Below are 9,270 nucleotides of genomic sequence, written 5' to 3'. Positions count from 1 at the left end.
TCCAAGGGTCGAATGTCGTTTAACAAACGACTTAAGGTATGTTAAGATATTTCGATATATTTATATCGAATGTTTAGTTTATTTACGTCAATCATAGTAGACCACAACTTAAAAACTATTGCTAACATGCAATTTTGGTTAACGTTTAAACCTATTCGATATTGTGATTCGACATGCCGTTCGATATGTCGAATGGAATAGGAACGTTTTTATTTTTCGTTCGACTCCAAGAACATAGCAACCTTTGATTTTTTTCAGTTTTTTGGTTTGGCTTTCCATAACAAACATCATTTTCGTTTTTTTGTGTGCTGGCAAATGTTGAAATGGAGAAAAGAAGTTTAGAGTTTTAAATAGTTTATTTGACACGACACGATACAATTTGTGTTGAACTGGGCCAAATACATTTTTTATTAAATCTCGATTAAAAAAAGAGGGAGGCACATTTTTTATTTCTCGTGGCCGACTACGAGCTAGTGGGGATTTGAGGTGAGAGGAGGGAAGTTACAATTTTGATTTTACCTATTTTACAAGATTTATTCATTTGTAAATGGCTAAGCAACGATGTTCTATTTGAGCTGTTTTGGTCTGAGGTGTCTGCGTAGACATAAAGATACCGGGTCTTCGATTCAGTGTTTCCAGCATGGTGTATCATCTCCTTCTAGCTTGTGACGGGGATTGTAATCTAACAAATATATAAAAGAGTTTCAAACTTTAATGCCAGCGTGTTTTATAACCCGTACAGCTGTGTCATGTACTGGAGATCACCGCTTCCCAGGATGTCTCTAACGGGTACGTTCGGTTGTTTTTCTCGGGCCCGAAGGGAATGTCTTCTTTCATGGTGGTGTTGAAGAATATAGCATTATTAGAAGTATCTAAAAGTGCGACATTGTAGGAAACGTATGAAGAAGGATTAATATCTTGAGCCATATAGTCAAAATATAAGGTCATGAATCTGGATTGAGATTGAAGGACGACCAACCTCTCGAAATTTTTAATTACTAATGGTTCATAACTGTGCATCGAATTAGCAACCGGTAAGAGAGATTAAGAGGTAAGACTTCCAATCAATATTACGTGTAAGGTCGTATGAAATATTGATTGGATCCGGGGGAGTTGAACCATAAGCAATTGAGATAACGATTGGGAGATGATCACTACCGTGGGGATCGTTGATTACTTTCCACTGGTAATATAACGCTAGTGATGTCGAGTAAAGGGATAGGTCAAGCACGCTTTCTCGTGCTGGAGGATTAGGTACACTTGTCGCTTCCCCAGTATTTAAAAGTGTCATATTGAAGTCGTCGATCAAGGTACAGATTGAAAAAGATCGGTTGTCGTCGTACAGCGACCCCCATAGCGAACAGTGAGAGTTTAAATCTCCCAATATCAGAAAAGGCGCGGGAAGCAACTCTGCTATATCAATCAGTTGCTTCTGTTCAATCCGCGCGGATGGGGAATATATAACGAAACAAGGCAAAATTCTATTCATATTCGTTTGAATGGCAACGACTTCAATATTCGAGATCGAGGGGAAGTCTATTCTGAAAAAAGAATAGCACTTTTTAATCCCTAAAAGCACGCCTCCACCGTGTGAGCCTCGATCTCGACGGATTATGTTAAAATCGTGGAAATTGAGTAGATCGTTTGAATTGAGAGAAATCTCACTGAGCGCAAACGCATCACAATTGTATGTGTTTATTAAATGAGAAAATAGATCGAATTTGGGGATAATACTTCTGCAATTCCACTGTAATATAGTGATAAAATTCCTAACCTTTTTGGATGTATTAATCATCGAGAGATATGATAGCTGAAATGAGGGGCCAACTTGCTGCGAGTTGCTTCAAAAAGGTTTTCACTGTAGGAAGAAGGGAAGATGAATATTTTGAAGGGGAACTGGCATGTTGAATGTTTTAAATATCCAATCCACAATATCAGAGAATTTTATGAACCCTGTTTCTTTTCTGTTTTCCGATCGAGAAATGGGTGCACGAGGGTATTTTGTGCCCCAGGAAGCGGTGGGTACTCCTGTTTGGCTTGAAATTAAACACGGAAGGTCCTTGCTTCGGTTTTTCTTCACCGCTTCCTTTTGGTGTTGGCTTATTGGTCATTCCGCTAAGGATTACCTTACGACCTTTGCGAGAAAGATTTGGAGACTTTACGAACTAATTTCATTTTTTTTTGTCATATGACTTACATTTTAATTTTAGTAAAGCGGGTAATGTATGTAGTTTTTCGAGAATGCGAAAATGAACGGGAATAGAAGGTGTGACTTTTAGGCTTAGAAAAAATTTTCCCTCGTCCAGACGGGACTCGAACCCGCAATCTCCGTTGTCTCCGGCAAGGTGTTTGGGCCAATTATACTACAGGGAAAGGTATAACTCATTCTAGGCCAAAATCGAATCACCCTCTCCTATTGTGTTCCCGTATCCCCGCAGGCCACGATGAACTGCACACACTGCCCTGTGGGAGTTTATTTTTTGCCGGAAAGTCATGCCGAGTTTCTTCGCAATAAAGACACTTTTCAGTGTCCTCACTGCAAGTGGTTTCAGCATGATTGCCTCCGCACTTCCTGCAGCGTGCCTTGTTGTTGCAATGCAGTTGCTGCAAGATGCTTGCAGTTTTGGCAGTGCGGATCCGGCGAATGTTACCCGGAAGGAATCAGAAGAGAGGAATTTCTTCTTCGATGGATACTGAATGCAATTGCTTGACATCCAGTATCTTTACATTTTGAATCAGGGGGTTCTTAAAACAGCCAACCCCGTGACGCAAAATGTCATCGACCGTGAGGTTTCCTTCGGTAACCACACCGTCAATTTCCACATCCTTGGCAGGGATGTACACGCGGTACTCTCTCGTGAAGAGCTCGTAGCTAGAGATTGCGTTTGCTTGCTTCAAGCTACTCACGACAACTCGCAGTTTGTTCGGTCTAACCTTTGTAATTTCGGTTACGTCCGAAAACTGTTTTGCCAGGTCCTTGCCGATTTGAATAAGGTTTAATGGCTTTTTAATAGGCCTAAAGAAAACTACGAACGGACCTTTCGCAGCATCTGGGTAAGCTTTTACCCGTACTTCCGGCGCCCTTGATACAGGGCTAGGTAAAGGGGGTGGTACACAGGAAGGTAGAGGGGAATTGATGGGGGGATCTCAATCTCTTCTCCATTTGTTTCCACATCCAGAAATAGTTCCACCTGCATATTGTCCATTTCTGCGGGAGCGTTTTGCTCTACCGCACACAAACAATAAATATGCGTATATGTGACGGGGAGATTAAATTATTGTTGTTCAATTTGAAAACAATTTTTCAAAAAAGTATGTATTGAATACGAAAACCAGACAATCGTATTGAAAAAAAAACCTAAATTAATCCACCTAGCGGTCAGACCCAGCCTTTCTCATTCAAACTTATATTTATCATACAAACTTATTATTTGTAAAAACTTATTTAGATGGACGCTTCAATCCAATAAAAATATATTCACTCTTTGGGTTCTAAAATATTGATGTTGTAATTGAAGTATAAAATATGAAATTTGACGTAATGTTGGTGCTTAAGAAAGAGCGAAATTAAGGAAATGACTTTTAATTTCGAACAATTTAATCACGAGCGATACCAGGAACGTTCAAATAGTACGAAACCGCATTTAAATTATGTTGAGTCCACGTGTATTGATCAAAGCAGGTACAGTTTCAAATAGTCTTTAAATTTCTTTTCGTTCCATAACTTTTGAACCACATATCAAGTTGTTATGAAGTTAGTTGTTTGTATGTTTAAGAGATGACTCATTCGTATGACTCTAGTTATGTTGAATAAGTCCTGTTATCCTTGAGATAATAGACTCGTTGTTCTAACAATTTAATAACGATTATAATCGAATGAAATGGGAACGTATAGAGCAGCCGAACTTTAAAACCACTTGTTCAATCATAATTCATCAGTTAACCCTTAACTAGTCCGTTCATCTGATATCAATATTGTTCAAATCGGTTGTGTAGTTTCTGAGATAATGAAGTTTCGTGATTTTCACATTTCGATACATTACAGACGAAGTTACAGTCCGATTACAGTTAAATTCAATAGTGTGTTATGAGGCAGCTAGACCTCTCATTTGACACTGATTTTGTGAAAATCGGTTCAGCCAACTCTGAGAAAAGTGAGTGAGTTTAAGTAGTCTTGTAAATATGTTCCTTTTCATAGCTGGAATTCACATTTTTAAACATAACAGGCAAAGTAATAGTCCGATTGCAAAAAAAAATCAATAGGGTCTTAAAGGGCAACTAGACCTTCCATTTGACACCAATTTTATGAAAATCGGTCCAGCCATCTCTGAGAAACATGAGTGAGATAAAATAGTCTCGAGAACACGTTTCTTTCCATAACTTTTGAACCACATGTCAATCTTAATGAAATTCAAAAGTTAAGGGTTTTTTAAGTAGCTCGTTCATTTGAAACCTATTTTGTTCAAATCGGTTGCGTAGTTTCTGAGATATTGATGTTTCGTGATTTTTACATTTTAATACATAACCTCTAACCTCGCAGACAACTCGCAGTTTGTTCGGTCTAACCTTTGTAATTTCGGTTACGTCCGAAAACTGTTTTACCAGGTCCTTGCCGATTTGAATAAGGTTTAATGGCTTTTTAATAGGCCTAAAGAAAACTACGAACGGACCTTTCGCAGCATCTGGGTAAGCTTTTACCCGTACTTCCGGCGCCCTTGATACAGGGCTAGGTAAAGGGGGTGGTACACAGGAAGGTAGAGGGGAATTGATGGGGGGATCTCAATCTCTTCTCCATTTGTTTCCACATCCAGAAATAGTTCCACCTGCATATTGTCCATTTCTGCGGGAGCGTTTTGCTCTACCGCACACAAACAACAAATATGCGTATATGTGACGGGGAGATTTAATTATTGATGTTCAATTTGAAAACAATTTTTCAAAAAAGTATGTATTGAATACGAAAACCAGACAATCGTATTGAAAAAAAACCTAAATTAATCCACCTAGCGGTCAGACCCAGCCTTTGTCATTCAAACTTATATTTATCATACAAACTTATTATTTGTAAAAATTAATTTAGATGGACGCTTCAATCCAATAAAAATATATTCACTCTTTGGGTTCTAAAATATTGATGTTGTAATTGAAGTATAAAATATGAAATTTGACGTAATGTTAGTGCTTAAGAAATAGCGAAATTAAGGAAATGACTTTTAATTTCGAACAATTTAATCACGAGCGATACCAGGAACGTTCAAATAGTACGAAACCGCATTTAAATTATGTTGAGTCCACGTGTATTGATCAAAGCAGGTACAGTTTTAAATAGTCTTTGAATTTCTTTCCGTTCCATAACTTTTGAACCACATATCAAGTTGTTATGAAGTTAGTTGTTTGTAAGTTTAAGAGATGACTCATTCGTATGACACTAGTTATGTTGAATAAGTCGTGTTATCCTTGAGATAATAGACTCGTTGTTCTAACAATTTAATATCGATTATAATCGAATGAAATGGGAACGTATAGAGCAGCCGAACTTTAAAACCACTTGTTCAATCATAATTCATCAGTTAACCCTTAACTAGTCCGTTCATCTGATATCAATATTGTTCAAATCGGTTGTGTAGTTTCTGAGATAATGAAGTTTCGTGATTTTCACATTTCGATACATTACAGACGAAGTTACAGTCCGATTACAGTTAAATTCAATAGTGTGTTATGAGGCAGCTAGACCTCTCATTTGACACTGATTTTGTGAAAATCGGTTCAGCCAACTCTGAGAAAAGTGAGTGAGTTTAAGTAGTCTTGTAAATATGTTCCTTTTCATAGCTGGAATTCACATTTTTAAACATAACAGGCAAAGTAATAGTCCGATTGCAAAAAATAATCAATAGGGTCTTATGGGGCAACTAGACCTTCCATTTGACACCAATTTTATGAAAATCGGTCCAGCCATCTCTGAGAAACATGAGTGAGATAAAACAGTCTCGAGAACACGTTTCTTTCCATAACTTTTGAACCACATGTTCAATCTTAATGAAATTCAAAAGTTAAGAGTTTTTTAAGTAGCTCGTTCATTTGAAACCTATTTTGTTAAAATCGGTTGCGTAGTTTCTGAGATATTGATGTTTCGTGATTTTTACATTTTAATACATAACCTCTAAACTAGAAATCCGATTACAATAAAATTCAAGAGGGTCTTATGGGGCAAATAGACCTTTCATTTGCAATTAGTTTCATTAAAATCAGTGCAGCCATCTCTGAAAAAATCGAGTGAGATTGGGAGAGCGTTACACACACACACACACACACATTCAGAAAATGCTCAGCTCGTCGAACTGAAGGTACGTTTAGACTGTTAGGCATGTCGGTCTGATTTTGACCACTGCAGAAATCGGAAGTCTGCTCGATTTACCGTTCAACATACTTTGTCGATTCTGTTTGTATGGCAGTGTTCACACTGCTTGCACAAGTCGAAAGGAAGAACTGCCAAATGAATGTCAAATGACTTCTTTTCTCCATTCGCTTCTCTGCTTTCGTTGTGATAAGAAGCAAACGAGAATCGCTCCGATATATATTCGTTCGAAAAAAAAACAAACATCGCTCCGATATATATTCGTTCGAAAAAAAAACAAAACTGCATTGAATTTTATTGTGATCGGATTTTCAGTTTAGAGGTTTTGTATCAAATGTGAAAAGCACGAAACGCCATTATCTCAGAAACTACAAAATCGATTTGAACAAAGTGACATCGAAAGAACGGTCTTGTTTTTGAACCATTTGTAAATTCATTTTATGATGATTGAACATGTAGTTCAAAAATTATACAATAACCTAAATTAATCCACCTAGCAGTGAAACCCAGCCTTTCTCATTCAATCTTATTATTTGTTTAAATAGATTTACACTTCGTGTAAATCTATTTAAACATTTCAATTTTCAGAAAAGAATGCACCTTGATAATATTTGCTGGGTTTATTGATCTCTCTAAATAAAAAATTTTTGGTAGACAACACCAAAACTATACCGAACATTTGAAACATAACATCCAAACACAAAGGAACGTACCTTAACACATGCAAATAACGTAAAATAATTATGTTTCAAATATATGACGCGAAATTTTTTTTGATCGTGGTATAATCGAAACGTAACTGTCCTCATATTGAGGTTGGACTTGATTATATTAAAACTCAATAAAATTATTTGTAGACTTGACTATATATCATTCGATAAAATATCATTTAAGATTCGATCATGTAGATTTTTTTTCTATATTAAATATTTTTTCTTTATTTCTTTATTTCTTTTATTTGTGATTACAATAAAATTTAATAAGGTTCTATAGGGCAACTAGATCTTTCATTTGAGAATAATTTTATGAAAATCGGTCCAGCCATCTCTGAGAGAAAATCTTGTGAGATTGAAAAGTTGCACATACACATCATGGTATCATACCGCTTCCGTAAATAATATTGGATAATATTTGGTTACTTTAGGCTGTTGATCGGAAACCATCGCCATCGAAATACCCAGATTAGGCAATTTTCGGCCATTTAATAGTGGATTTTATGATTTTATGACTATCAGGCAACCGAAAGTGGTCGGATTCTGGTCACTGGGTATAATCAAAGTTTCAAAAACCCATATTGAATGGAATTTGACCATTCATTTGATGCCCTTCAAAAACGATTGGATTAATATCAGTCAGATCAACTGCGTCGAAGAATTTCATGTTCACTAATTACATCATTCCAATTAATGTATTTTTGAAAGGTACTTACTAAAATTGACATAAACAATTTTATTATACATTCGCAGTATATGAGTACAGTTATGTTTATACTACGATAAAAACGCGTCGTATATTTGAAACATATTTATTTAATGTTATTTGCATGTGAATGTGTTAATGTATTTTTAAAATATTTTGCTGAGCGTCTTAGTAGAATGACATAAGAAATCAGAAAAAAGAATTATAGTGGAGTTCAATGGAAATTTATCATTTTTTTTTACTGATTTCTGTGTATGTTCATATGCGTATGAATGTTATGATTTAAGTATTCGGTATAGTTGTGCTGTTGGTTACCAAAAACTTGTTATTTTGAATGAATAATAAATCCAACAGAAATTATCAAAATGTATTTTTTTAAGTGTTCCAGTAAATCTATTTCAACAAATAATATGTTCGAATGAGAAAGGCTGGGTCTAACCGCTAGGTGAATTAATTTGGATTTTCATTTTGCTTAAAAAAATGCTTTTCGTGCTTTTGGAAAGTCTACAATACAAAAAACTTTTCACGTATGACAAAATAATTTGCAGTACAAAAATCAACACTTTGACACGAAAAATCAATTTTGGCCTTGAATCTTGATTGTCCTACACTCAATTGGAATAGTTTCTATTGATACAATTGGAAGGATATATAAAATTCTACCTGATTGCTGATTGAATTACTTGCTTAGATGTTACGTGTACAATTTTTTTATCTAACCTTCGATGTAACTGACGCTAACAATATTATGGCTGTAAACGTAGCTGTGTCACTAGCTATAAAAATTCAATTTTTACTTGAATCTCGAGCTTTACGGCTTTTTTTTGAACAACAGTTAAGCTGCAATTAACATTCTTGACTATATTTTACGGAGTGACCACGAGTTACTGCCACTTTGAAGGCGTATTGAAAGTTATCTCTTGAGACAACATTTTATCCAGTTCAACAAAATGAGTAAGTCACGCGGTTCAACGCCTTTGGTATCGGATCACCGGTTGATTATGTTACATATGAATGCTGGAAACAAATGCATATTTTTATATCTATGAGGCTTTGAATTTTCACTCTGAAAATTATAATTGAAGAACATCGATTAGCAAAATGAGTCGTTCTGTTGAACAAAAGATTATCCCCATATTTTCTTCTTGTTGTTGTCTTATATCGATTAAGTCATCATAAACATTTTGTTTCCAAGTTTTAATAATGCTAGCCTTTGATTAATAATCCTTTATATATATACACCAGAACTTCACAAAACATGAATCAAATTTGACGAAACCGGTCTGGAAAACTATCCTAGTTTCCTAGTATTTCTTGAGAACTTCACGTGACCAACGATCACTGGAAATGTTCCGGATTTTAGGAGAATTAAGTTTCAATTTGCAAATTGGCGCGTAATTGATTGCTGTGTAACTAGTTTTAGACAAAATCAAATCTAAATAAACTAAATTATGTGTAAAAAAAAAGTTTGTGTCAAAATATACATTTCCGCAATG

At 35.6% G+C, this 9,270-nt stretch overlaps 1 long non-coding RNA gene across 1 annotated transcript; it reads right to left on the bottom strand.

The window, feature by feature from the left end:
* Positions 1-399: 399 nt before the first annotated feature.
* Positions 400-8,647, bottom strand: LOC129719940 (uncharacterized). The gene is made up of 3 exons (XR_008727231.1): positions 8,495-8,647; positions 741-872; positions 400-682 (listed from the first exon to the last, which is right to left on the bottom strand). It is a non-coding gene; the product is annotated as an uncharacterized LOC129719940 (long non-coding RNA).
* Positions 8,648-9,270: the final 623 nt, after the last annotated feature.

Source organism: Wyeomyia smithii, chromosome 2 (assembly GCF_029784165.1).
Source record: "Wyeomyia smithii strain HCP4-BCI-WySm-NY-G18 chromosome 2, ASM2978416v1, whole genome shotgun sequence".
NCBI lineage: Eukaryota > Metazoa > Arthropoda > Insecta > Diptera > Culicidae > Wyeomyia > Wyeomyia smithii.
The sequence above is the reverse complement of the archived record's forward strand: the minus strand, read 5'-3'. Positions and strand labels throughout refer to the sequence as shown.